Below are 6,086 nucleotides of genomic sequence, written 5' to 3' on the forward strand. Positions count from 1 at the left end.
CCTCAAAGAAGAGCGGATTCTCTTACAGGAACTTTGCTTTATCTGCACTGGCAAAAAGATGAGCGTCTTTCTAGAAAGACATGCGGCCAGTTTCAGACGAGCGTCTTCTCAGCTTGGACGCTCAGATTCTCTTACAGACCAAAATTTTTCATTTTGTAGCTCATTCAGATGGACGGATTCTTCCACAGACGCTCGGTTTCCTATAAGACGAGCAGATTACCCTTAAGCCGCTCGGATTCCTCATGGTCTACCCGGATTCAGGTCCATCCGTGCACTTGCATATCCCGCGTCATTTTCATTCTTCAAATCCCGTGTTCTTCATTGTAGGGGCACTACAAAGGCATGAATAGCCTAGGCAATTGCTATCCCCACACTAAGTTAAAGCACTACACATCAATAAAATCATTAGTCCCTCCCTCACATCTCTAAAAAATGATGAATATCTTGATCAAGGCACAAAAATCCAAAAATGACAAAAATGCAATGTAAGAATTAAAATGCAAGTTAGGGAGTTAGAAATATTTACAAATGGTGGTGTGAAGAGGACTCCACCAAACTCTCATCCTTAGTGAGATGTCATGGGGGCATGTTCAAGGTGTTGTTGATGTTACTCAACACCTTGAAGAAGTAATCAAAAGCTTGTTCATTATCATGATAAAGATCCTCAATAGATCTTTGCACTTGTTGTCCTTCATGTTGGTCTTGATCGATAGCATTACCAATGCAGGGATTAAAAATCCATTCAAACTCATCGTCCCAAAGACCACAAACTTCATCTACTTGATCATTAAAAATCTCTTGAGTTGATAGAGATAACTCTCCTCCTTTCTTGATTTGGCCAATGAGGCCATCCTTTTCACTTGTTATGGGTGAGCTTTTCAAGCTCTCTTTGTTTCTATTCACTTGCTCTTTTGATGGAGCATCATCAACTTTCTTTTTCCATTGAAATTCCGACTTCTTCCTATCATCCTTCCGGCTATAATGATCAACCATAAAACATGGTTCATGCAAACGGGGAGCTCTCATGGCCTTATCAAGATTGAAAGTTATGCTCTCATCTCCCACCTCTAGAGTGAGCTCTCCATGCTTCACATCTATCACCTCACCCGCGGTGTGCAAGAAAGGTCTACCTAGAATGATTGGAATATTGGAGTCGTTTTCCTTGTCAACAATGATAAAGTCCACCGGGATGAAAAATTTCCCAACTCTTACGGGAACATCTTCCCATATCCCTAATGGTGTCTTCGTCGATCTATCGGCCATTTGGAGTGTGAGATTGGTACATTTAAGCTCTCCCATCCCTAACCTTTTACTCACCAAGTACGGCATAACACTCACACTAGCCCCTAGATCACATAGGACTTTGTTGATCGTTGTGTCGCCAATGGTACACGATATTAAGAAACTTCCCGGATCTTTAAGTTTCGGAGGTGAACTCCCTTGAAGGATTGCACTACTCACCTTAGTGAAGGAGATAGTCTCAAGCTTCCGGATCGACTTCTTTTTCGTAAGGATGTCCTTCATGTACTTTGCATAGGCCGGCACGTGATTGATTAATTCCGTGAAAGGAATCGAGACTTCCAAATTCTTCACAATTTCCATAAATTTTCCAAGTTGGTCATCAAATTTGGGCTTAGCTTGACGACTTGGAAAAGGAAGTCTAATCACAATGGGTTCCTTCTCCTTGGCCTTGTCTTCACCTTTCTTTGAAAATTCTTCTTTCGATGGTTCTCCATTCTTGGAGTTTTGCACAACTTCTTCTTTGTCACTAGCTTCCACAACTTCATCCCCAACTTGCTTCTTTAGTGCTTCATACCTCGTACCACTCCTCAAGTGAATGGCACTAACCGTTTCATGTCTCCGGGGATTACTTTGAGGTGGTAATTGCCCCTTTTGTCTTTGAGAATTTGAAGATGCTAGTTGAGTCAATTGGGTTTCCAACATTTTGGTGTGGGCTATGATGTTGTTGATGGTGATTTCCTTTGCTTGACTATCCTTTTGCATTTGAGTGAAAAACTCTTGTTGATTCTTTTTCATTTGAAGGACCGCTTTTTGAACATCAAAACTTTGGTCATTTTGTTAATTGTATGGAGTTTGGTTTTGGTAACCTTGGTTTTGGTTGGAAAAGGGTCTTTGATTTTGGTTTCTCATGGGAGGTGGGGTGTATGTTGGTTGAGGGTTTTGAACATTGTCGCTTTTGTATGAGAGATTTGGGTGGAATTTGGTGTTTTCATTGTAATAATTGGAATAAGGGGTACCACTCTTGTATGCTTGAAAAGCATTCACTTGTTCATTTGTTCCCCTACATTCACTTTGGTCATGCCCCAAAGTTCCACAATTCTCACATATCCCACTTGGGATTGATGAAGATGCCGTCATGGCATTAACATGTTGTTTTGGTGATTTTGAGGCTTCTTCAAGTCTAGCCATAGCTTTTTCGAACTTCAAATTGATGGTATCAATGTAAGCACTAAGTTTAGCACCCAATTGAGTAATAGAGTCCACTTCATGCTTTCCTCCTCTAGTAGCCTTGCGAGGTATACTATATTGTGAATTATAAACCGTCATTTCCTCAATCTTGTTCCAAGTTTGATTATCGTCAACTTCGGTGAACATACTATTTGATCCCATGTTGAGAATGTTTCTTGAGTCTTCATAAAGACCATTCCAAAATTATTGTACCAAGAACCACTCGCTAAGTCCATGATGAGGACATGAGCAACAAATTCCTTTGAATCGCTCCCAAGCTTCATACAAAGATTCTTCATCTCTTTGCTTAAAGCCCGTAATTTGAGCTCTTAGCATGTTAGTCTTTTCCGGTGGGTAGAACTTTTTGTAGAAAGCTAGAGCCAATTTATTCCAAGAGCCAATTCTGAGAGTAGCCTTATCAAGGCCTTTCAACCATTGTTTTGTGGTGCCAATTAGAGAAAAAGGAAATAAGACCCATCGAATTTGGTCTTGAGTTGCACTAGTTTGAGAAATCGCATCACAATAGTCACAAAAAGTCTCCATGTGAGAGTGAGGGTCTTCACTAGGCATCCCCCCAAATTGGCTTCTTTCGACTAATTGGATAAATGCGGATTTGGCAATGAAATTTCCAGTTAAGCGTTGTGGTGTGGGAGTACCATTGGGTAGGTTCTCCTCGGTTGGTACGGAATGTGATGAAAATTTAGGCATTGTGGGTTGATTTTGTGTTGGATTTTGTGTTGGGTTCTCCACACCTTCTCTTGCAAAAGGGTTGACGAACTCAATAGTGTTTGGTTGAATATCTACAACCTCACCAATACCTCTCAAAGTACCTCTAGCAAGTCTTCTATTGTTTGTCAAAGTCCTTTCAATTTCGTGATCAAAGGGTATAACACCCCCATACTCCAGGTGCCTTACCAGGACCACTCAGGTATAAGGATGCTACCATCTCGGTTACCCGAGGCATGATAATCATAAGACAATGAAGAAACATACTTTATTAAACAAGTTATGTGATTACATAACAAAACCAACTGTAAGCAAAATACAACTGCTCTCAAACTATAAACCAACTGAAAGGAACTGTCCTAACAAACACAACGGAAGACTAAAGACTCTGATATGTGATGACTCCATCCCCAGCTAGGTCCCACGCGTATCCAAGATATACCTGCCAAGCACTGCTCACCACCCCCGAATGGATCACCACAGTTTTTAAAACATTTAAACGGGGTCAGTACTAATCACACAATTCACCATATATATATACAATAAGATAAACAGACGAAATTTAACCGTCACACATACACAACCAACCAACTCCAATCATCTCAATCATCGATCGTCCACTGACCAGCCCCGATGGGGGACCGCAGCCGTACCCACCAAATCCCCGCTCCACATAGTGAGCGATAACCCTGTCCATTAATGTGCACATCCCTTCTGTGGCGGGTTCCACAGAAGGCGAAACTAGGGCGTGAAGCCACTCCCGCAAGTGACCCCACTCAGCCGAGAACGCATCTCTAGAACCATCAACAACGATCACAACCACAATCACAATACAATTATTATATCAAACAACCAAATACAATACATCAACCAATATCCCATTATGGGACTAATACTGAGTAGGAAATCCTACCTGGAAAGCAACACAATCATCAAACGATCTAGCAGCTGTCTCAAAACCTCTTCTTTACAAATCCTTCTCCTATCACATAATCACATAATCACAATCTAACCTTAACAAATCATAAGAACCCCCAATCCCAAAATTAGGGTTTAACGAAACTTGACGAAATACAATAAAATTGGTATGCAGATCTTACCCTCGACGCAAGGATCACAAAGGTATAAAGAACGATGGAATCCGACCTCTCAAGCTCCGGGATTTGTCAACAATGCGATTAGGATTAAGAACATACTTGCCTTCTCTCTTAAACAGTAAATTAGGTTTTGCAAAATTGATTTAGAAACAATGACGGAAGGTTATATATCTTAATCGCATAATTAACAAAACCCGAGAAAAACTCCCCGTAAACCGGCTACTCGATCGAGTACCCAAGGCTACTCGATCGAGTACCCCCTTACTCGATCGAGTACCCTAGTTACTCGATCGAGTACCCAACAGGTCAGAAAATATTTTATTTCGCAAAACTCCCTTACTCGACAGAGTAAGGCCTACTCGATAGAGTACCCCAAGACTCATAAATACGGAGTATTACAGTCTTCCCTCCTTAAAAAGAACTTCGTCCCCGAAGTTCAACCCATACATAAAAACAAACATACTAACTCGATCAAGACACAACAACGTGACTAAGAACTCAAAACAAAACTTCAACCCAAACATGAACTCGTAACACCAACTCCACTAACTATTCCTACCTCCACAACATGGCTCACGATATCGTATCAACTCCATTATATCTCTCTCAACACTAACTCCATACCCTACCAAAATACTCATAACATCAAACGGAATGTTACATTCTACCACCCTTAAAAGGAACTTCGTCCTCGAAGTTTACTCACACTCATAAACATCCTCATCCAACTGCCAAGACTATCGAATTCATAACCATCATCATCCAACTGTCAACACTATCCAAATATTCTCACACTCCTAAACATCGAACTATTACCAGTACGGTCATGACCTTTAACAAAATTAACCACAACACGAATCAACCTTTTTATTCGACATCAAGACTCAACCTTCCAAATATATTACCATATGCACACCCATCAAAATCTCTTTTATCACATCCTACTCCTCTTAAGATAAATGTTACGTCCTCGTAACTCACTAATACTAAATCCTAGATACATCTCATTACCCTCTTTACCACCACATGTGCAAGATAACCGTTTATAAACCAAACACTCACCATTCTTATATTCAAGGCTCCCATACATAAACATTTCTCATTTCTCAACTCATTCGTCATAGCACCTGACCTATACCATAAACTCGTAGCAAAATCACCATACTAACTCTCCATTATTACTGCAAAACAACATACCTCTCTATGTAAAGCACCTACCTCCCAAACGCATAACTCACGATCCCCACTCGTTACGTACACTCACACTAGATCCTCAAGTTCTTTCATTCATTACCGCAAGACTCATACATAACTTAACACGACACTTATTATTCAACACCCTACACTCACTGTCTCAACAAAGGATTATGAACCACCTGCATATATCAGATCATTACCACACATGTTCTACGAATCACTTGTCATTATCATGTCCACTAAAGCCTTATTTAGAACAAGATCGAATTATCAGAACAACCTCTCACAACCGTGTTCCATTAACAGAATATCACTATACCATGACAACAACGAAGACATATACAACTCTATTCCATATCATACTCTACCCTCATTCTCAAACTTAACCCGATAAAGAAAACACCAATGATCAAGACGATCGTCTATCCGACCAAACCGAAACTCGCAGAAACAACAACAAACGAAACAACAATCTATGTATAATTGGTATGTACTTTCAAAACTCGAATCATAATCATCCCGCCTACTCCATCACAACCGGTGACGGCATCACAACACCGCCACCAACAAAAACACACACCGCAGTGCGAAAATACC

General features: G+C 40.6%; 1 non-coding gene across 1 annotated transcript; it reads left to right on the forward strand.

Moving 5' to 3' along the window:
- The first annotated feature begins 2,698 nt into the window (after nt 1-2,698).
- On the forward strand, nt 2,699-2,805 carry LOC141637029 (small nucleolar RNA R71). The gene has a single exon (XR_012541593.1). It is a non-coding gene; the product is annotated as a small nucleolar RNA R71 (small nucleolar RNA).
- The last annotated feature ends 3,281 nt before the right edge of the window (nt 2,806-6,086 follow it).

Source organism: Silene latifolia, chromosome Y, assembly GCF_048544455.1.
Source record: "Silene latifolia isolate original U9 population chromosome Y, ASM4854445v1, whole genome shotgun sequence".
Taxonomy (NCBI): Eukaryota; Viridiplantae; Streptophyta; class Magnoliopsida; order Caryophyllales; family Caryophyllaceae; genus Silene; species Silene latifolia.